Source organism: Pinus tabuliformis, chromosome 7 (genome assembly GCF_031772625.1).
Source record: "Pinus tabuliformis cultivar Carrire ecotype Pingquan chromosome 7, CPIR1, whole genome shotgun sequence".
Classification (NCBI taxonomy): Eukaryota; Viridiplantae; Streptophyta; class Pinopsida; order Pinales; family Pinaceae; genus Pinus; species Pinus tabuliformis.
In genome coordinates, this window is record NC_142293.1 from 513,042,749 (window position 1) to 513,067,784 (window position 25,036).

Here is a 25,036-nt window from a genome sequence, read left to right on the forward strand (position 1 = left end):
CTTGTTGTCTTCTAACAATTTTTTGATGATATTTACCAGACTTTTATTTGAGGACTCTGCTAGCCCATTTCCTTGGGGGTAATAAGCTGTGGAATGGCCCAAAGTTATATGATACTTATTACAGAAATCAATCATCCTCTTAGATTTGAAGGCTGCTGCATTGTTAGTGATGATCTTGGTTGGGCACCCAAATCTAGATAGGATGTTGGATTCAAGGAAGGTTATTATAACAGTGTTAGTGGCTTGCCTTGATGGTATGGCTTCTATCCATTTGGTAAAATAATCTGTAGCAGTGAGGATCCATTTGTGTTGGGCAGAGGAAGGTGGATGAATTTCACCAATGAAGTCAAGACCCCATTGTTGAAAAGGTGCTTCAACAGATATTGGTTTTAGGGGGAGGGGTAAAAGCTTTTTCTTTCCTTCAAAAATTTGGCATTTATGACATGAGGTTACAAATTTCTTTACATCAGAAAACAAAGTGGGCCAATAGAAACCAGCTCTAAGAATCTTGTCAGTTGTGGTTTTCTAGTAAAGATGTCCTCCACAGTCACCTGCATGAAACTCTTGTAACACCTTGTTAGATTCTTCTTTCAGTAAATAGTTAAGAAGGATACCTTCATGATTCCTCCAAAACAAAGCATTGTCAATTATGCAAAATTTTAAAGATTTCATTTTTAAAAACCTGCTTTTGGTCTTGGATAATTCAGGAGGAGCTTGTAAATTTTGTAAAACATATATGATGTCAGCATACCATGGTGATTCAATAAAGGCCTGGCTGATTGGTGGAGTCACCATCTCCTCTCCATTATCCATTTCCATAATAAGATTTATGTCTAAGCCTTGACAGTTCGATTCATCCATGAGCTTGGCTAAACCTTGGCCTTTGATTAACTTTGTTGGCTTGATTTCTAGGTCATATTCTAATATAGTAGCAATCCATTTCCCTCTCTTTCCATCTGGACCATCCTGAGTTAGGATATCCTTGACTACTTCATTAGTGACATAGGCTATTACATGAGAATATAAAATGTAAACTCTAAAATCTTTGATAGCTTTGACCAAAGAAAAAGCTTGATTTTCCATTATATTGTATTTTAAAGGGGCATCTCTCAAGGATTTGCTAAAAAAGGCAATAGGTTGTTCATAACCCTCATCATTTTTCTGAAGTAGGACTACATCGATTGTATGTTCTGAGGCAAAGGAAAATATAATGAAATCCCTATCAAACTTTGGACTGATCAAAACTGGTGTTTTTTTAAGTCTAGTTTAATATCTTCAAAGGATCTCTTAGCCTCAACTGTTCATTTTATGGTCGAGTCTTTCTTCAACATGTTATTCAATGACCTAATTAATTTTGCTAAGTTAGAAATAAATATCTTAAGAAAGTTTATTTTCCCTAAAAAGGCTTGTAATTCCCTAATGCTCCTAGGATGTTGTATCTGTAAGATGACTTCAATTCTTGTAGGATCTATTCGGATACCATCTTTAGAGATTATGTGGCCTAACAATTTACCTTCTTCTAACCCAAATAAAGATTTTTTAGGATTCAAAGAAATTCCATACTTCCTACATTTGATGAAAACCTGCCTTAGATGATCTAAGTGTTGTTTATCAGATTTAGAGAATACAATGATATCATTTAAGTATATTACTAGGAAGTCATGAATTTCCTTAGCAAAATCTATGTCCATAGCTCTTTGAAAAGTGGCCCCTGCATTCTTTAATCCAAAAGGAATCTTCACATACATGAATGTGCCCCAAGGAGTAGTGAATGCAGTTTTAGCCTGGTCATCTAGGTGAACTAAAATCTAATTGTAACCAGAAAACCCATCCAATAATGAAATTATGGTTGACCCTGTTAGCCTTGGAACCATTTGGCCCAAAAATGGATCCAAAACACTACTGAAGGCTTCAAAATTCACTTAAGGATCATTCAAAGATCAAAACCATCACATGCCAAGAACCCTTAGCATGGTGGAAAAGCACTACCAGGAGGCTAAAACACTCAAAAAATAGTGAAAAACCATTATCGTAGGCATAGGCAATGCAATACACAACAACCCTTAGATCTGGCCGATCAACGGCCCAGATCTAAGTGGAAAACCGCAATCAGCGCTACACAGAGGAGGACTTAAGGTTGGGCGGAGGACAACCCTGATCAATGATCTCTGATGATCGGATCGGCGGGTCGCAATCGATGGAGTAAGCATGCAGAGCGATGGAGATTAGCGATGCAATGTGGACCGTCGATCAAGCACGCAGATCGACGACCCACATCGCGTCGCAGGGTCGCAATCGGCGGGGATATACGCCATGTTATATGGAAGACCTTTGGCATGAGCGACATGCGATTGCGATTGATTGCATCGCTATATCGCATCGGCTACACATGGGAGCTGGCATATACACATACTGTGGCCTGACAAACTGGACCCGACGACATTATAAGTATTATTTCATAATATTTCAGGTTCGCAGGAAGGCCATTTCCAATGTATTTTCGCAGTTTTTCGTATTTCAAAGAAATACAAAGGGAACCTTGGACTTGCGATATGCGACAAGACCCAGACCCGAAAGGGTCCAGGAAGGGAAATATATAATATTTGAAGTCTGGAGGGAGCCATTTTCAATGTATTTCCCGTGTTTTTTAAGTATTTCAAAATACAAAGGGAACATAGGGACAGGCCATGTGCGACTTGCGATAGCGACCCAGAGGGCAGACCCGATGGGAGAATAGCCCAGTTTTAAGGACTTTTGAAGTCCGGAAGAACAGAGATGGGCGGGATTTTGCTGTGTGCAGCGTTTTCTGTGTAAAAATAGGAAAACAATATTTATAAACATTTAAAGGGATCACAGAGGCCCGAAGACCCATTCCACCACATAATAGAGGTCGGTAAGTAGTTGTCGGGAGACAGGGGTTGGAAAGGGAAAAAGGGGGCCACAACACGATGTAGACCGAAACAAACGATCATGGAGCAGACAGTGCAACTCATCCAAACAAACAGAATGGTCATGGGGCATCGCTTGCACGAGCGAGCTCCCAGACAGCACAACAAGTAACCAGAAATCAATTACCCTGTTTTCAGAAGAAGAAACCTTCGAGCCCACACTTGCCTAGTCAGGGCATCAAACAGTTAAAGGGACAGAGAGGATAGATTAAGATTTCGAGCCTTCGAGAGCTCAGGAGCATTGTAAAATGCCTATAAATGGTTGAAAGCTAAATGTAATAAGGGTTCAACTTCTGGAGACTGTGGAGACTTTGCTACTCAATCTTCTCATCTTCATTCTAGCAATATAAGCTTCTTTTGTTGTTATATGTTCAATGTCCATTTTCTCTTATGTTCTAAGCTTGCACTTGAATAGGTTGTTCAGGTTTCTTCTGTGTCTAATGCCAGATAACTGTCATCTTATCTCTGTGTTGATAAATTAGATTTGCAAGCTTCTTTTACTTCTTGTAGCTGGCCATTCATATGTGTTTATATATGCATCTGCTGGTACAGTCGATATTCTCCATCTATTCATTGAATCTACAAACTATTGAGCATTAGTGGTCTAAAGCGTTGTAAAGCTGAGGGTGTTCATGCATGTCTTGAGTAAAAAACAAAGTTGAAATGGTTATCTGGCTTGATCCAAACCATCATCCATTCTAATAGTTCAGAAAACAATATTGAAGATTATATGTTACTAGGCATCTTCGAGTTGCAACCTAGGAGAGTTTACTAGAGTGATAACATAATTGGCGTTGTTGCTGGGGAGAGGAGACTAAAGCTCAACTTCCCTGGGAGACGACATAGATCCAGCTTTGATGATAGACAAAGTCTGGGCACTTTTTTGGTTGTAATCATCTATCTGGTGACTCTACTGGAGGCCAAACCTCTTGGCGACTCCACTTCATAGTTCTAGCTCAATTAGTGAGGCATACTTAGATAGATCCTCAGAAGCCACAAGCTAACCCAGTATCTGATCCTAAAAGAATCATCAATGTAAGAAAGGTATTGCAGAAAGGAGCATCAGGTTCAGGTAAATCTAAACAATCTTCTATATCTCTTCAAGAAAATCCTGCAGTAGAACAAATACATGTCGAGAGTATAGCATCTAATACTATCAGTGAAGAAAAACTCTTAGAGATTCATAAAGCTCCTTATTCTTTGGGTTCTCCTTTTGTTGTAAGCCCAAAGGAAACCTCACCTCCTATCCATCATACTCCTTTAGTCTTGTTAGTCACTCCTCAACCCTCTATCATTCATACTTTCAGTAATCTTATAACCACCACAGCTATGGCAGGTCCACAAGCACCCACCAAAATGGAAAGAATCATAGTTGCTAGGTATGGACCTCTAATACTGCACACTCCTTTGAATGCCATGCCTACTGGAGAATATCATAAATATAGGCCTAAGTTCACTGGGACTAAAGGTGTTACAACTGAGGAACATCTTGAGTCATTCCATAGCTATGCTGATAGCCTGGACATTAGTGAAGATGGTGTCTGGATGAGAGTCTTTGTCTAAAGCCTAGATGGAGAGGCTAGAAAATGGTTCAGAGAACTGACCCCAATATCTATAGCAGATATTGAGGTTTTAGATGATGCATTCCTAAAGAATTGGGGGGATAAGAAGGATCTCCTCTACTACCACACTGAGTTTGGGAACTTAAATAGGGAAAATGGTGAATTGTTTTCTGACTTTAATAAGAGGTTTAACCGCATGTACAACAAGATACCATCTAAAGTAAAACCCACCACTACCTCTACTAAACTCACCTATGCCAGTGCTTTTGATTCTGACTTCTGCCTACTATTGAGGGAGAGGCGATGTGCTACTTTGGCTGATATGCAGGATGCAGCCTTGGAAGTGGAATCAAACATCATGGCTGCAGAGAAGCTCAAGGGAAATGTTGATAGAAGGAGACAGAGGGGCGAGTCTTCATCATCTTCAGATCCCAAGATAGATAAAATGACCAAAATGATAAAGTCATTAGCCTCTAAAATCTCCAAATTAAAGGTTGAGTAGAACTCTGGGAAAGGAAGAGTTCCTAATATCTTTGCTCCTAGAAACCCAAATCCATATACAAGAGCTAATGAGCAGTTGCAGATTCTGCAAAGAAGCAAAGATGCCAATGAAGACCAAAAGGTGAAGACCCCTTTTCAAAACGCAGTCATGTTGGAAGAGCAGTTTGTAAAAGATGATGAGATCCATTGTTTTGAAGACAAAGGAAGTGCCCCTTTTTTTACCTTAGCTGCCTATGAAAGGTCATTATTCAATGACTAGATCAACCAAGAGTGGGACGGTGAAGTTGTTCTACAAACTGAAAATCAGAAAAGATATAATCTGAGGTCGAATATGAATAATTCCAAGGAAACCCTTGTTCAAATAGTTGTTGTCCCTGCAGTACAGCAAGCTAATAAGTAGAAGCAACCAGCATTTGATCCCATCATCCTCAAAGCTCCAGTGATAGAGGTAAGAGGCCTTGACAAGCCCCCTTCTCCTTTCAATTTTGAATCAAAAATTCAGAAGCTAAGAATACCTATACCTCTGATTGAACTAGAGAAGAATGAATTCTTCAAAAGATCCATCCTCGAGGCCCTTAAGCCTAAAGCCATCCAAGCCTCCACTGACTATGTAAATCTGCAAGATGACAAACCAGCTGTTATTCTCAGCCCAATGATTGAAAATGGTGAAGACAACTCCCCATCATTCTATGTTTCTCTGACTATTCATGACAAAATCCTTCACAATTGCCTTCTGGACACTGGAGCCAGCCATAATCTAATGCCCAAGGCTATCATGGATAAGTTGGGTCTTGACATTACCAAGCCTTATCATGACCTATTTTCTTTTTACTCTAGAAAAGTGAAATGCCTGGGATTAATCAAGGACCTAGCCATCACTTTGTCTCAGTTGCCCATGAAAAGCATGATGATGGATATTGTGGTAGCAGATGTACCCCCCAAGTTTGGCATGTTGCTTTCCAGAGGTTGGATCAAGAGATTAGGTGGAACATTGAAAAATGATCTGTCTTATGCTATTGTCCCAGTTTTTGGAGGTGAAAATAGGAGATTGTACAGAGAGGCTCAGTTGGATTATATTATTAGTGATGAAAGGAATCCCACTAATCATCCCATCCACGCTGTCGACATTGATTTTGGAGCTTGTTTTCTTCAGATTGAAGAATCTCAGTTGGCCTCCACGTAGCTTAAAAAACCAGTTTGCCAGATCACAGAGGAAGAAGGCCCACAGATTTGGGACATGTCCTTTGATGGAGATTTCTCTAAGGAAGCTGTAGGGGTAGGTGTATTCCTTGTGTCCCCCACACAAGAATGCATTCATTTATCTTTCATATTAACTTTTCAGGTCAACAAAACTTTCCAAGCAAAGCATCCAAGGCTGAAAGCATACAGAGATGAGGTGAAATATAGACCATCTCTGCCTGACAAAGTCAAATGCTGCAAATTTTTTGAAGAGGATGATCAAATTAATAGGCTTTTACAAGTCTTTGATGGCCCAGTCAATGGGCGGTTTTTGAAACTTTATTTCATTTAAGGCTTTAAAGCCTTGGTATTGTAAATATGTTTTTTCCAGTTTTTATTTTCATTGCAAAATAGACTCCATGCCCAATGGAACACTAGGAGGAAGGTTTGATGTTGTTTTTATAGGAAAGGCATTGATCTGTGATTCTTGAAACCTCACAGGGAGGATTTCATCCCCAGAAGGAGCCAGTGTTAGCTTTGGAAGCATTTGGCCCAAAAATGGATCCAAAACACTACTGAAGGCTTTGAAATTCGCTTAAGGATCATTCAAAGATCAAAACCAGCACATGCCAAGAACCCTTAGTATGGCGGAAAAGCACTATCGGGAGGCTAAAACACTCAAAAAATAGTGAAAAGCCATTATCATAGGCATAGACAGTGCAATACACAACAACCGTTAGATCTGGCCGATCAATGGCCTAGATCTAAGCGGAAAATCGCAATTGGCGCTACACAGAGGAGGACTTAAGGTTGGGAGAAGGACACCCCCGATCAGCGATCTCCGATGATCGGATCGGCGGGTTGCAATCGGTGGAGGAAGCAAGCGAAGTAAGCGTGCAGAGTGATGGCGATCAATGATGCAATGTGGACCGTCGATCAAGCGCACAGATCGACGGCCAAAATTGCATCGCAGGGTTGCAATCGGAGAGGATATACACCATGTTATATGGAAGACCTCTGGCATGAGTGACATGCGATTGCAATTGATTGCATCGCTGTATCGCATCAACTACACATGGGAGCTAGCATATACACACTCCGAGAAGGGAAATATACAATATTTGAAGTCCAGAGGGAGCCATTTTCAATGTATTTCCCGTGTTTTTTAAGCATTTCAAAATACAAAGGGAACACAGGGACAGGCTATGTGTGACTTGCGATAGCGACCCAGAGGGCGGACCCGATGGGAAAATAACGTAGTTTTAAGGACTTTTGAAGTTCAGAAGAATAGAGATGGGCGGGATTTTGCTGCGTGTAGCGTTTTCTGTGTAAAAACAAGAAAACAATATTTATAAACATTTAAAAGGATCACAGAGGCTCAAAGACCCATTCCACCACATAACAGAGGTCAGGAAGCAATTACCGGGAGATAGGGGCGGGAAAGGGAAAAAGGGGTCCATAGCACAATGCAGCCCAAAACAGACGATCATGGAGCAGAGAACGCAGCTCATCCAAACAAACAGAATGGTCATGGAGCATCGCTTGCACGAGCGAGCTCCCAGATAGCACAGAAAGTTACCAGAAATTGGTTACCCTGTTGTTAGAAGAAGAAACCTTCGAGCCCACGCTTGCCTAGTCAAGGCATCAAACAGTTAAAGGGACATAGAGGATAGATTAAGACTCCGAGCCTTCGAGAGCTCAGGAGCATTATAAAATGCCTATAAATGGTTGAAAGCTAAATGTAATAAGGGTTCGACTTCTGGAGATTTTGGAGACTTTGCTACTCAAGCTTCTCGTCTTCATTCTAGCAATATAAGCTTCTTTTGCTATTTATATATTCAATGTCCATTTTCGCTTATGTTCTAATCTTGCACTTGAACAGGTTGTTCAGGTTTCTTCTATGTCTAATGCTAGATAACTATCATCTTATCTCTGTGTTGATAAATTAGATTTGCAAGATTCTTTTACTTCCTATAGCTGGCCATTCATATGTGTTTATATATGCATCTACTGGTACAGTCAGTATTCTCCATCTATTCATTGAATCTACAAACTATTGAGCATTAGTGGTCTAAAGCGTCATAACGCTAAGGGTGTTCATGCATGTCTTGAGTAAAAAACATAGTTGAAATGGTTATCTGGCTTGATCCAAACCATCATCCATTCCAATAGTTCAGAGAACAATATTGAAGATTATATGTTACCAGGAATCTCCGAGCTGCAACCTAGGAGAGTTTCCTGGAGTGATAACAGACCCTACCACCCTTTGTAATATATGATCCATTTTAGGGAGAGGGTAATTGTCTCTGAGTGAAACTTTATTGAGATTCCTAAGATCAACACACAGTCTAATCTCACCAGTTTTTTTCCTTGTGGGCACCAAATTTGAAACCCAATCAGAGAATCTAATTGGTGCTATTATCTTGGCTTCGTACATTCTTTTGATTTCTTTTTCAATAGAAGGCAATAGAATAGGATTAATCCTCCTAAGCTTCTGCCTAAAGGGTTTCTGGTTTTCTTTTATGGGGATGGTGTGTTGTATTATACTGGTGTCATAGGACTTGAGGTCCTCATAACTCCAAGCAAAACCATCTTGGAATTCCTTTAGTAATTCAATGTATTTTACTTTTTTAGTAGGAGGTAAGGACTTCAAAAGTTTTATCAATTTGGGATTTTCCTCAGTACCTATGTTACACTCCTCTATATCAGATTTTAAGGGTTCCATCTTTGGTTTTCTAGGGACATCATTTGAGTCAAGCAAGTCTTCCAAAGGAGTTAATCCTTTGGACAAAAATTTGTCTTTGAGATTAATAATTTTAGAATCTTCGTTAATTATTTCTTCAATTTCAACTTGCTTTAGGTTTTGTATATTTGATTTTGTAAATTTAGTGGGATGGAATATATCTATCTCTTCATCTTCTAATTTGTTAATTTCTATTTTATCTTTAAAACAAGGAGCTAATGTTATGTCAGTATCTATATTACTATTTACAAATTCCTCCTCCAAAGTTAAAAAATTATTTATCTGTTGATCACTAGTGAATACTTGCTAGTTTTTTAAGTTATCTAGGATAGCAGTTCTATTCCTAACCTCGGAAGTGTACTGATGGTTAGGTTGGAATGGTAACTTACAAGTGCTGGAAAACATTGCTAAACTATGAGCCTGGATATTATGTTTTCTTGGAATGATTGCAAGTTTAGTTTCTAGAAAAGTGTTGAATATTTCTACAACTATTCCTCTATAAAAACTTAACCTAGGATCTTTGGTCATATATACAACATTAATCTGTTTTATAACCAACTCAGAATCTACCATAATAGAAACTCTTATAGCTCCTAACTTTCTAACCAATTTGAGACCTAAAAGAAGTGCTTCGTACTCAGCCATGTTGTTAGTGCATTTAATATTCAATCTGTAAGCATGGACCTCTGAGTAATCATTCTCTAAATTGTAAATCCATACTCCTGCTCTTGCTCCTAATTTATTCACTGATCCATCAAATTCAACATGCCATAATATTTCATGTTCATAATTCTTACTGTCTGGGGGGACAAAATTTTCATTGATTAAGGTATCTTGATTGAATCTGCTTTGATTGAAGGTGTTGGACTGACTGAACTTTCTTGTCTTGTGGATCTTCTTGAAATCAGGTTCGATCCACTACTGGGGAAGGATTTGGATCAGGATTGGCCCTAGTGTTGAAGAGTTCTCCTTGAAGCCAGATTTCAAGCTTTTTCTTATTATTTTCTGTTTGTAAAAATTTTGTAAATAACTTCTAATAAACCCTTCAAGAGGCTTGAAATAAAGATTTGAAATTTCTCAAAGGTTTATTAAGACTGAGGATTTGATTCCCTAGTATGGTCGTCACTATGTTATCACTAAGAAGTTTTCCCTAGAAGTTATCAAAAGAAGGAATAATCCGAGGTAACACAAACCAATCTTTTAGACTCAGGTTCTAGCCAACCTACATCTAGAGAGGGCTCTCTCTTTATGACTTAACTATGTTTTTATTAGATTTTAGGCTAGTTCTTAGTGTTCATGAGGACTTTGATTTTGGATTGAAAGTTGGGTGGTGGAATTCTTAGAACAGATGGATAGAGCTAGGTCTTCAAGCCATTGGGCTATGGAGTCAATCAAAGGTTACCTTAACTGGACCATATCATCAAAGGGAATGTTCACAGGGAAAGCTAGCAAAGAAAAATGCAAATCTTCAGGTTTAATGGATGAGATGGTTCTAACCAGGGTGAAAGGGCAATGAAGAATCCTTAGACTAGGATCAAAATGAAAGGAAACAGGGGATCATGAACAAAGGGAAATTAAGAATCCTTTGCTATAGACCAAGGGAAGAAACTACGGAAGTAAGGGAGCAGTTAAGAATTCCCTAACTAAGATAGTTTAGAAAAAAAATGTTAGGAATGTAAACAGTCAAAATAGAGTGCATTCAAGCAAGTTCTGAATTATCATTCCTATTTTACCATTCAGATTCATAGAAACACACATGATTATTAAGAAACATAAGGAAAAACAATAATACACATGAGAGAATACTTATTTTATTTTCACTTTACACAAGAATCCTAAAAAATATATGAGCTTTATTCCATGATCCAGCAAGCCAATCTAGTTTTTATACATATCACTTTGATTTTAGATAAAAGACTACATAAATGTCTTTGAATCCACACTAAATACTTCGTAATGTGAAGTATTTATACAAAAATATTACAAAATATCTCATGACAGTTTGATATTTAATTAAGGAAATAAAAATATCTTCAAGCATGAAGATAGAGACAGATGGAAAACTGCATCATGTTGTCCCTCTTATTGTGGTAGTGCTGGTTGTTGCAGTTGAATTTGAGCCCTTTAAGCTGGCTGATATTTGTATGCTGGAATCATCTTTATCTTTAATATTTCACTGATACTCTTTAACCTGCTACTCTTTGACCTTGTTCACCTGTTTCATCTGCTGCCTTCAGATTTACTGTGGTAACTTATAGTAAATCTGTCATTTTTTCCCACCATTCATCCTCAGGTAACTTTACTTTGAGCATTCTTCTATAGATTTCATCTACCTCTATGTATTTGGCAAAATTAGGCTTGGTGACAAACAGATGTTTCACCTCATGCTCTAGAAAAAACAGATTCTCCAAAGTGTCATACAATACTTTCCCTGTTGGCAAGGCTTTGATACCTGAAGTGCTTGCTTGTTCCTTGGCCAACTTCCTTAATCTGTCAATATAGTCCAATTGGGTCATAAGTTTATCATGGATGACCATAGGACTGGGAAGGCCTTTATCCCTCAAAATTTGAAACTTGGCCATGAATCTGTCAATTCCCACCTGCATGTTATGGCATTTTTCCTCTAGGTTAACCATAAGGTTTCTTTTGGAAAGAACCTTTTTGACTTCTATGATGGCTTCAGTTCTATCCTCTACACCAAGATCATTAAGCTCATGTCTGTTCTTTCTATTCAGGAAGTGGATGAGTCGATTAGCATCCTTAGGCTGGTCTCCTAAATCTTCCTTTACCTTTTGAATTGCTTCAGTGGCCACTTTTACCAATTCAGTTTTCTCAAATATTACTTGAATTGATGGCCAAATATCATTGACAGAGTCAATGATATTGGCCCAGAGCATCTCCTTGGTCTATCCTAGTGGTTTTTGCAGAGTTAAATCTTTTTCTAATACCTTGATCTTCTCACCCATCCTTAGGGCTTTCTGTGTTTCTTCTCTCTGCTGTATTTGGGCAAGCTTACAGTTAGTTTCTAAGCTTGCCACTTTCTCCTTAAGCCTTTTAAGCTCTGTTGCCTGGATTGACATATCCTCCATGGATTTTACTAGCTCTGCTATCTTTTCTGTTGAAGCACCTGCTATTGTAGATTCAGTAGTGATAAGAAGTGTTGTGGCAAGTGGAGCTGTGGGTGCTAATGATGCTACCAATGTTGAAGGAACTGCAGTAGAAACAGTGGGAATGGCAGTCCTAGAAGTGGTGGCCAAGTCACTTTGTTTGGACTAAATCAATGTGTCTAGCTCCTTCTCTGTTTCTTTCAACTGGTCATTTAGCTTTAGGACCAAGTCCATAAGCTCTTCTTGTCCTTTTTGTGTCTCCAGGACTTCTGTTGTTTGTGGATGATGTAGGGATGGAATCTTGAGTTACTTCTTCAAAGAAGCTATGTCATCGTTCTTCTTCTTTATCAATTTTATGTGGCCTTTACATCTTTGGGATCATGTCCCAACTCAATGATTAAGTCCTCTAAGGACTTGATTCTGGTGTCTTTTGCCTATGAAGAGGCCTTCTCCAATTGGAACTGAGCTGATATGTTACTTAGGGAATTTTGCATTTGGTGAGCTACGATGGCTTTCCCTGTCAAGGTGGAGTAAATCATCTCCCCTATCTTCTTGTGCAGCTCAATCTAGTCAATAGGATGAATTTCCTTTGCCAGTACTTCAAAATCTATCCTTTTGAAGTTTGTTGTTGTTCTTGGTTGCTAAGTAGTAGGCTTCATAAATTTCATCTGCATTTTTCCCTCTTTCACATCATAGGCTGACATAAGCCTAGTCTGATTTGTAGGTGCCATCTTTAGGTATTGTGCATAAGTCTAGGATTTTAACCTCTCATTCCTGCTTTTATATCCTTGTACCTTTCTCTGATGTCTTGGTCCCTGTCAGTTGGCATCCTAAATGAGGACACTTCAACACTCTGCTACCTTTCCAACATCTGAGTGTGAGATGTGGAAGGTTCTAGTGTGCCCCCAGAGGGAGTGGCATGCTTGCTTCCTTCTCTTTCTGTGCTAGTGGCCCCAACTATTTCTTCTGTGAATTCCTGTTTAGAGACAGGATTTAACCTTTGCCTTTTGACCAAGCTGGTCTCTACATATGTCTGTGTGGTTGCTTTGCCTGATGTAGTGGCCTCTTCCCTATTTCTTTTGAGGCTTTTCTCCTCATTTAGAGGAGTTTGCAAGGTAGGGGGAGTACTCATGATGGGCTCTGGTTTAATTTTTTGAGTCAATTCCTCTGATAGGCCTGGTTGTTCTGACTCTTCTTGTACCTAGGATTCTTCTTCTATATGTGATTCAGTTTGTGCTTGTGATTCTTCTTGGATTTGAGATTCTCCTTGGGCTTGAGATTCTACTAGCACCTGCAGGAAAGCACCCTCATCAAGCCTTTTCTATAGATCAATTAGAGCATTTTCAACCGCAACTTCAGTGCTATCCCTGTCCACTAAAGTATTCTCCACCCATTCCAATTGATTTGCATATTTCTCTATCTCAGGGATTCGGTGGTGAATGTAGGGAGCCATCTTGTTTTTTTGTCTTTTGTTGCAGATGAAGTCACAGGGATCATATCTCCACATGAAACTCTATTTTAGTTTAAGTCTCTAAAGGATTTTCTCTGCTTCTTTTCCAACTTATTGGCTATTACACACAAAGGGTCTAGTTGATCTTTGATTCTAAGCTGGGCCTTCTTTTTGGCATTAACAAAATGCACCTCATCTGAGTTGATTATCTGCCTGTAGTACTCTAGAGAAAATAATCTCATTGGGAGGTATCTAGGCAGTTTATATGGGGCCAACTCACAGCCATAGATCCTAATTTCTATGTGATTTTGGTACAAGTACCACTCTCCCACTTTGTGTTGTTTCAAAAGCTATAGGATCCTCCTGATATCTAAACTGATTCTTGGAGGAGGACTTCCTAGTAGCATGGTCACTAATGGATATGGTGAGTCATACTTATGGATCAAAGGAGTCCAGAAAATCACTGACCTAGGATGACCTTTGGTATCAAGCTTTTGGAGAGTGAAGGGGAACTTGTCAGCTTGGTAATATAGAAAAATATGGTATAAAACTGAAGAATACTTGAATACTCTTTCATTACTCATTCTAAGGAATTGGTCATGCATCCTATCATCTATGTACTTGGCATAATCATACATGACAGCAGGGGGTTGTCCTGGAGTGAAAATAGACATGAAGGCTAAGATGATTTCATCTATGTATTCACTGGTGGTATAGCCTAAGATACTGGATATCATTGCTACAATGTCTTGGCCAAATTGAGAAAATATGGTATATACATATGGGGGAGGATCTTGTGGGATATGTTTTTCTTCTACAATAAAAGTTTGGAATATTTCAACAAGCTTTGCAGTGGTTAGCTTGGGGAATTTGTCTAGTAGGTCTCCAATTGAGATAGGGGTTAAATTTTGTCCTGGTTGAAGTTGCAGCATTTCATTTATTGAATCAGCAGTGATGGTGAAAAGTATAGTCTGGTCTGGGGACATCACTGCTCTTTGACTGGGAATGTAGTTTGCATGGCAATAATGGACAATCTCTGGAAAGATGTGTACCTCAGGAAATTGATACTTGGGAAAATTAGACTCCCAAAGACCTATTTTATCAGCATGGTTTAGGTATTGGTCTCTGTATCAGCAGTACAATTTGAGTGGGGATTCATGGATAGAGGTGTCCTTGATTTGGAAACCTTTATCAGCCAAGGGAAGGTAGTCTAGGTCCAGGTGAGGAGTGGTAATTGGTCTGACATCCATGGCAATTGGGGCAGCCACTCTTATTTCTTGTGGATTTGAGAATGGGGAAGGTAAATTTTCAGTCTTTAAGGTAATGGTGGTTCAATTCCAGATGGGTTTTTAATTACTAGAGTTTCCCTTTAATTTCTATTACGAAAACTTAGTGACTGGTTCGGAAATTGATAAGGTTTTTCAATGGATTCTGGCTTAAATACTTGGAATTCGACGAAACTGGGCCTGAACCAGGTGAATGGCAATTATGAACAGTTGAAAAGGCTTCAATCAGGCTAGAAGGAAATCTGGGAGCTTTTGGTGTCTTCAGAGTGCAATTGTACGTGGGTTGACAACTTAGACGTTCACAGATGCATGCATGGACGTTTTCAATTGAAATAATGATAAAAACAATGATTTGGGGCTTTTTGGATTTATGCGCGAAAATTCAATTTGGAGGATATGGGTGAACAATGACCATTTTTCGTGTGGCAAGGTGAACACTGACTGTTTTGGTAGGTAGCGTGATGGCGGTAAGTGGTTTATGTCACACAGCCTTTGGATGCTTGGCGGTATTTGGGGGAGGCTGCCCGATTCCATTCATCGAGTGCCACGTCACCTCGGGGGCCCAACAGAAAACAACCCATTTCAGGTGGGTATCGTTCAGCTTTTGGGCCCTTTTGAAATCAACATGGGTCGTTAGATGGAGAGGGGGAAGATCGTGTGGTGGTCGGGTGCGGCAATTGCATGGAGGGTAATGGGAGGGGCCCAATGGGCGTTAAAGCATGGTGGTTTTGGCTTAATGTGTGATTAAGGCGGGGGTTAAGGCTTTGCGCAGACTTTAATTGGGTTTAATTAACTAGGGGTAGAAACTTTAATTTATATAGTTAAACTGGGATGGGAGTAAATAATTATTGTGGGAGTTAATATATATACAGGAAAGGGTTTTCATTAAGGATTTAATAAATAAATTAGTAATTTAGTTAAATGAGCGGAAGGGGCACCATACCCTAAGCATTTGATTTTCATGTTTTTAATGCTTTCCGACAATCACATAAAGCTTAGGATGCAATGTTTTTTATGGGTTTTTGATGTAAAAATGGGTTATATGGGGGGAATGGATACTTTTCCTAGGTAAAAGTGATTTAACCTCAAGAAAGAGTATTATTTAGGGAAAACGAATGATCTGAGGGGGGAAATGAATTCTTATGAGGGGATTTAGTACTTATAGCCTATAAGTCATTGAGACGAGGGTCCGGTCCCTCCAAAAGTCAGAGAAATGCTCTGAGCCTCTTTATCTTAGGGTTTTGAGTACTTTGATCTTTATTCTCGGAAATTAGTTAAGTAAAAAGTGAAATGAATGAGGGAAATTAATTAATTGAATTTGATATCCATCTACATGCTTGAGTTCCCATTTACATTTGGAACTTGTATGATGAAAAAGATGATACTCATGCTTTTATCTAATCAATCATCAAAATTTTGCAACCTTTCTACTACCTACCCATCTACTCATCCTACCATTTTTACTTCTCTTTATTAGGGTGCATTTGAGCTAGCAAACCCTTATCAAACATTTTTATTTTCTTTATAATGGTAAACTAACTAAATCTAACCTTATTACATCCAAGGGCTCAGATTAAACAATTGAGCTCCTTTTATTTACTCTACCTATCTACTTATCTGCCAATATTAAACAGTTTGGTTAGATTTTATTCTCTATCTATGGACATGAAATTGAAACATGAAATAGCCAAGTTTAAACATTTCGACTATCATGGATTGTGGCAAATATTACAAGCTGCAAACAATCATTTATTTTGCACAAAAAGTAAATAGTAGTGACATTTTGACTTGCACACTTTCATGGTCTTTTCTTTTCTTGGGGTTCATATTTTCCATCTTTTTTGACCTTTCATTCTTTTTGTCTTTTGATTTTTTTTTAGGACATACCCTCTTTACATTTTCTAATTTTTTGAATATGGAAAACGTTTGTAGAAAGCAAAGGTATGTACATATTACAGTTTTAATTTTAGCCATTCAAAATTATGACTCCTATTGGTATAGGAACCTAACGGGGTCGATAAGAGATATTTTATGGCAAAGTAGATTGAGCTGTTGAGATAAGGCTTTATTTGCTTCTAGGGCTCTCTTCTTAAATTCCTCAACCTTGGGATAATCTCTGAACTATTCTATACAGAGTTGTAACTGTGTGATTTGCTCTTATTTAGTCTTGATTTCTTGTTGATGTGTCAATTGAAGTTGTTCGAGCTTTTGAGACAACTGTTGTTGTTTTTGGATGGCATGCTGGTCGATCTTCTGTTTTTCGAGGTTTAATTGTTCCTCAAGCTGCTTGTTCTTTTGTTTTTCCTCTACCAACTGTTCTTTAAGCCAATTAATTTTTTGTTGTTGTACTGCTACCTGTTCCTCAAGCTGATTAATCATTTGATCATTTTCCTTCAATAATTGGTTAACCTCAGTTTCCTTATCAATTGTGGCAGTTGTGTATGCCTCTGCAAATTGAGATAACTTAGTCAAATCCTCAGAAGAATTGACTTCTGAATCCTTCCATAAAACATTCATAAATTCAGATTGAGGAATTGTGGAGGATGTCTGGTCTATTTTCCTCTTCTTTCTTTGTCTTTTGAATACAACCCTGTGTTTTGGACTACAAAATACATCCAATGGTGGTATTTCCTCAATATTCAATATAATTTCTCTTGATGGGTTTTCAAGAATTATTTCAATCTCTTTTTGAGCTATGTCTTTATTGGGTGTTACTTCAATCGCACTATCAGGAACGGTGGGCCATTGAGTCGCAGGCGATGTTGATGTGGTAATGTTTTGGGGGTCGCTCTGGCTTTTGATCTGTTGATCAAATTGCTCCCATTCTTTTATCAAGATGGGGTCAATATGAACATCTGTGCTAAGGGGTTCACTGGTCTTTCCACCTGTTTCCCCTTCCCTGGAAATCTCTTCAATAGTCTACTCCCCACTGTGCTCTGCTTGCTAAACAATAGGGGTAGTATTTAGTAAGTCTAGAGGTACTGTTAGTAACCTCTGTGTCCTATATTCCATGAATTTGTCCATCTTCTTGGCTCCCAATTTGAATCTTTCCAGATGACTTACTTGTGAGAATAATTCTGATGAAGCAAATAAGTCATCAAACTCATCCTTCTCATGTATAAATTTACTAATTTTCACCTGACTAGTGAAATTGAAAGCGACCTTGTTTGGATCATATTTCCTTTTAGGAATTACTACTAGACCCAGATCCTTTCTTTTCTCTACTTATTTCTCAGCATGTTTAAAATCATGCAATGTGTAAGTGCCACAGCGGAGGGGAAATGGAGGCCATACTTGTTTCTTAGAATCTTTAAGGTTTCTAGGCATCCCTTTTTCCACTGTCTAGTATGCTATTTGCCTAGATAATAGCTTATCTGGAATGTAGAGTGGAAGGACATGAGGGTTTGTAATACTGCCAAAAACCATAATAGAAGAGAACTTCTCCTCCCCGAACCAACCTCCGATTGAAGTTAAGTCAATGTTGTCTTCGTCAGACAGCCGAGGAGCAGGTTTATTGAAGATGGCTTGATGGACAGGTAAAATGAAACCATGGCAAATCTTGTATAAATGATTCTTGTAGTCAGACTTCCGTAAATATTTATGATAAATATGAATGGGGGTTGGATCCTGAACAGTCCATTTCCAGCCTAGGATGGGAAAGTCAGAATTGAAACAGATTGTGTCCATTATGTAGGCACTCATATAGAATGGGGGCACAATTCTGGTAGAGACAAATTTGTTCCTTCCATAATCTAGTATTTGACTAGCCATTTTATCTGATAGAATGGTTTCCCAATCCATAACAAAGGAGTTGATTTCTGCTTCTATTAATGGAACCATTTCTATAGAAAATCTAGCAGAATCGGGGCTTCCAAAGAGCCTACATACCATAGCAGTAGCATAACAATACGGAGATGCTAAGAAGTCCACAGAGTACATACTAGAGGATTCATGTTTATGCTTGTTTGGAAAATGTCTCCACTATTTGATAGGGTCTGACTCTATGTCATTCTCCTTAGCGGAAGCTTCTAGGAATGATTTGTTGTAATGTCGTTAGGAATTCGGCAAGTGATACATTCTCTTGACATCTTTAGGTTTGAATGTCCTGAACATCCTCCCATCGGCTGTGAAGAAAGCTCTGTCTGTGATATTAATACTTTTTATTACCCATCTCACTAGATAATTATATAGAAAAACTTTGGCTCGGGCTGCTATTTTATGGAGGAAAGAGCTGGCCAAATCATTGAGTGCGCTTTCTGTTCGATCAATTCCATCAGTTGTTGCTTTTTCTTCTATCTCCGTTGGATTTTCTGCTTCAATTAAAGCATACATGCCTTCCCACGAGATTTTACCAAGGCCTAGATAGGTAGTATCTGCAATTAACACCAATTTTGCTAGTCCTTCTTCCACTGTAATGGGGGCCTTTGCCTTTCGAGATTTCTTAGACATCTTGCCCAACTGTGCGATCCTAGATCAGCTCTGCAAAATGAGGAAGAAGAGTGTAACAGTCGAAAAAATTGAGAGGAGATAATACACAAATTACAGACCGAAAGCAATTATGCGCATTAGATGCCAAAGATCTTATATTGTACATAGCAACCACGGATGAAATCCTTAAAGGACTTAACCATAACTGCTCCTTAATGTTTTACCGTAACTTCCAACGTGAAACTTTAATGCTGAAGCCATATGTCACATCACAAGTTTTGTAACGGTCCTTTTTAGAATAGGTGTCGTGACTCTGCGATTTGCGATTAGCGATTGTATTATTTTAATATTTGTGTAATAATCGCGTATCACAAATTAGGAGTTACAAGCGCCACACTCAAAAGGTATGTTTGCATAGTTGCGATTGCGATGAGTGTTGAGCTGGCATGTGAAGACGACGGGTTTCAAACTTGGCAAATCACACTATTTCTTTATAATCGATTTATCCCTATACTGCATGTATTCATAGTATTTTATAACTCGCTTTTATTGAGAGCATGATATGCGATAATTAAATCGCATCAGAAGATTTCAATGGAGTTTTTCGGATGCTTCCCTATGAATCAGCGATATGCGATTGTGATAGCCTTATCGCATCGCAAGATTTCAATGAAACGTTATAAGTCATCCCTTGGGATATATGATGTGCACGACGTGATAGTTTTATCACATCGTATTTATCAAGAGCTTACTTCGCGATGAGGGTTTTATTATGACTTTAATCGCATTGCACTTTTCTAAATGGATGTTCACGGGTTCTAAAGAATTGTGATTTGTGATGAGTGGTCCTAAATACTCATAAAAAAAAATTTATATGACTTTTATTTTATTTTACTCAAAAGTTTTATTGCTTTTATTCATATTCTAAAGGGGACCCATTTCTTATTTAGCATTATAAGGCTAAGATTTAAAAATTCAAATGGGGGGGGTGTTGTTGTATAGCACAACAGGGCCTTGAGATTCTTATTGGACAGATAATCTGTTATAGAAAAGGCTGTGAAGGAAGCTTTAAAAACACTATCTCTATTATTAAGGGGCAAAGTTCTAGTTTATTATCAATTTGCTCTAATTTTTCTCATCAATTGTATAACTTTTGTGACAAATCACTAACTCTAGGCAGGTAGGACAGTTACCGAGACCAACACATTGGTTGAAAGGGTTGGCATTTAGGGCCAACACTTTTCGAAGATTTTCATATTTCTTGAGCAAATAAAATTAAAATGTAACACCATAAATTCTGGATTCACAATTTGCGAGTTGATGCAGTGGGTTATTTATAAAATTAACCTTTATTGGTTTGCAAGTTTGCATATGGGGCCCTTGATATTCTTATATCTTGCCATGATTATTACTTTATTGACAATTTTTTTAGTTTTTGCTACAGATTGTGACCCTTTGTTCAAATCTCATGAATTTCTCTTCGGGATACTCACTACTCTACACTTGTTGACATTTGGTCTGGTGGTTGTATATTTGGTAAGATTTTTATAGAAAGTTTACTCAATTTTATTTTTATGAGGACAAATGCTTAGTGACATGTGTACTAGGCCACATGATCTATGAATGTTTTCAATTTTGTAGTTGAAGTGTCGCGAATGCATGCTCTGTTCATTGGAGATTCTAAAGTACAACAACTTATGAGAATTTTCAAGTTAATGTTTCACCAAAAAGAGATAAATTTAACATTACCATTCTTAGCTTTCGAATCTTACACCTCTACTACTACTCTTGAGTAAGCTAAGCCAGATGTCTAAAGAATTTGTTGGGGATCCTTCAAGGTGAAGTCTTCTCCACTAATTTTGCAAGTTGTAAGTGATCTCCAGGTGGCTTCCAAAATTATCAACGTAAACTTTGAAACGGGAATTGATACTGTTACCTATTTTGTAGAGATAGCAAAAAAGTGACCTGATTTTGAAAAGGGGTGATGTAAAACACACATGTTTTTTTAGAGCATAGTTTTTGGCACTTTAATTTTTTTTATGTACATTGCATTTTAGAATGGTAGTGATTTTCATGCTGATTTAAAAAAGTAGTTACCCTTTTTTTAAAAGACCTATTTTTTTACTTTAAATTTTCTAATGTATGAAATGTAAATAATTATTTTGTAAATTTAATAATTTTGGAAGTGGTCTTCTTTTTCATATTTTCTTGTTTTTATTTTTATTTTTATTTTTTTTATAGTGAGGTTTTTATTGATTTGCATATTTAAAGAAGAAGGTCGATATTTTGCATTTTCGATATTCTACATATTTATACATCGTTAATTAAATTTTCAATCCACATGAAATAATTGTCTCTAAAAAACAAATATAAAAATATATATAAAAAAGACAAAAAATAAAAAATGTCAAAAAATAAAAAATCTCATAAACCATAAAAGAATTTGGAAAAACAAATATATATATATATATATATATATATATATTTTGAGAAATTAAAAAAAAAAACATTAGCAAAAATTAGGAAAAAGTAAAATAAAAACAAACTAGTTTTAAAAAAAATAGAAAATTAACGAAAAAAATTAAAAACACTGGTAAAATTAATATTAAAAAAAACAAAAGTAAACTCGAATTTATATATATATATATATATATATATATATATATATATATATGAAAATCGCGTAAAATATATGTCTTTTCAAATGAAAAAAAAAATAAAAAATTAAATAAACATTTATAGTTTATAAAGAAATGTCTATTTTTTATTTTAAAAAAAAAGGATAATTAATTTTAAAAAACCAAAAATATGCGTAATTTTTATTTAAAAAAAAAATAAATTAATTTTTTTTTAAACAACCTTTTTTTAATTAAAAACAATTATAATTTTTTTTTAAACAATTTTTTATTTATTTTTTTATTTTTTTTAATAGAAATCATTAAAAAAAAATTTAAACAAATTTAATTTTTTAATTTAAAATTTAAAAAATTATTGAAAAAAATTAAAAATTAATATTTGTTTTTTAATGTTTTTTTTAATTAAAAAAAAATAAAAATAAAAAATTATGGTGGCCCTCCGCCCCCCGGCTACCCGTGGTGGCACGGCCGTGGGTGGAGGGGCTTGCATGCAGGCCCTCTGCCCACGGCCGTGCCACAATGGGCGGGTGATTCCCGGAATCGCCCGCCTGCCCCGCGCCTGCCTGTGGTGGCGCGACTGTGGACGAAGGGCCTGCACGCAGGTCCCTCCACCCATGGTCGCACCACCACGGGCAGCTGGGGGGCAAACGGGTGATTTCCGCAGGCCCTTCGCCCACGGCCGCGGCACCACGGACAACCGAGGGGCGGGCGGGTGATTCCAGGAACGTAGGCCCCTTCGTCCACAGCTGCGCCACCATGGGCGGTTGGGGGGCAGAGGGCCACCATATAAAAAAAAAAAAAAACAAAAACAAAAACAAACAAACAAACAAACAAACAAAAACAAAACAACAAAAAACAAAACAAAACAAAAAAACAAAAACGAATACTAACTTTCAAATTATTTTTTTTTAATAATTTTTTAAATTAAAAAATTGAATTTGTTTTAAAAAAAATTAAAATATTTTTAATGATGTGTATTTAAAAAAAATAAAAAATAAAAAATAAATAAAAATTGTTAAAAAAGAATTATATATATATATATATAAAAGATGGTTAAAAAAATATATATATTATTTTTTTTAAATAAAATAGGTATGTTAATAAAAAATATTTTTTTTTAATAAAAAATACGAATCTTAACTTTTTTTTTTATTTTTTTAATTTGAATTTTTTTTTGTTTTTTTTTTTAATATTAATTTTATTAGTTTTTTTATTTTTTTCGTTAATTTTCTATTTTTTTTAAACTAGTTTGTTTTTAATTTTTTATTTTTTTTCCCTAGTTTTTGCTAATGTTTTTTTTTTTAATTTCTCTATTTTTACTTAATTTTATATATATTTATGGTTTGTGAGATAAATTTTTTTAACATTTTTTATTTTTCATTTTTGTCTTATATATATATTTTTATATTTGTTTTTTAAGTAATCTACATTTTAATCTTAATTTTAGTAGTTTTTAATTTTTTTTATTAATTTTCTATATTTTTTAGATCTAGTTTGTTTTTAATTTTAATTTTTACTATCCATTTTTTTTTTTGGCCAATTTTTTTTATGGTTTACAAGATAATTTCTTTTTTTTTTAAATAATTTTTTTTACTATTTATTTGTTTATAATTTATTTTTTTTTTAGTTTTTTAATTCTTATCATTAATTTTGTTTTCTTTTACATTTTTATGATTGATTTTTTTTAATATTTGATTTATTTATTTATTATATATTTTAATTTATGTTTTGTTATTTTTTTTTAACTTTTTTTTGTGTTGTGTTTTTCATTGTTTTAATTTAATTTTATGTTTTCATTATTTTTTTAAATTTAATGTTTTTTGGGGTCATGATAAAATATTTTATGTCATTATTTCGAAATGTTGAAATTTTACTTTTGGAAAAAAAAAGTGTTCTCCCAGCGTTAACACTTTTCATTTTAAGGGTGTTTTTTGGATAACTGTTGCGCAAAAAATTGGTTTTCACTGCCATTTTTAAAACATGTTGAAAATTTACTCAAGAAAAAAAGAAAGTGTTATTCCCGCATCAACAGTTTTCGTTTTTAGCACTGTTTTTGATGTTTTTTCAGGGTTTTTTGGCCAGAGTTCTCGTTTCAAAGTTTACATTGATAATTGAAGAGTGAGCTCCAAAGTGGAAACATCAAGCTTCAAAGACTTCCCCAAAAGATTTTCATAGGGTGAGACCATGCTTTGTATAAATTTTATGAAATTGTGGTATTTTTAATTAATTTTCATCAAAGTGCCATATTTTTTTAAATTTTTTTTTTTTTTTAATAAATTAATTTATTAAAGTGCTAACTGCAACATTTTTCTTATTAATTTTCTCAAAGTGTGCTATTTTATAATTAGTTTTTATCAAAATGCATTTGTTTTGTAAACAATATTCTAGTTATCAATCGCTGATAATGAACATTGGCTCATACTCTTGATTTACCTGCCCAATGATTTAGCAGATGTTTGTGGCATACATGAATTTTTGGGTATGCATGTAGCTGAAAATTACCATCACAAAGTCTAGTGCCATATTTTGTGTTACATAAATGGTAGCTAAACTTATGTAATAAATAAACCTTATTTACTTAATAACATAAACGAATGTCATGTTTTCCTTTGATCAACATTGAATGTGTTTGTTAGGTATAATTGTTTTTTGCTAAATCAAAAGGATTTATAATAATTAGGCCTGAGATGAGTAGGTTTACATATAAACAAAATCGTCGGGGTTATGTTGAAACCTATGGAGACCGATCAACTCATTATTTTGCAAAATTATTTATTAGTGTAGATATAAGAGGGTTGCATCTTAACAACCAACCCTACGGGAAGACCAAAATTCCCTTTGTTAATAAACTAGACATCATTACAAATTTTAGAAAGACAAACATATTTTTTTTTACAGAAACCAATGGATGTACTGAACTCAAATCCTTTCATGTGTTTGAGCTAGTTAGGGGAGTGTTGATATATTTATTCTCTATATAATGTTTAAACTAGTTTATATGATTTGATGAAGCAACATGTGTAGTTTTCTCTTCCCGCAGTTGGCGACCTCTCTGATTATGAAACACTTATCCTTGTTACACTTATTGCAATTTGATACTGTCAAGTCTAGCACATTAAACTTCAACACTGCATCTCTTCCATAAGCCAAAATGTTTAGGCTGACTCCCCTCCTAGCAAGAGACTTGTAGAAATTT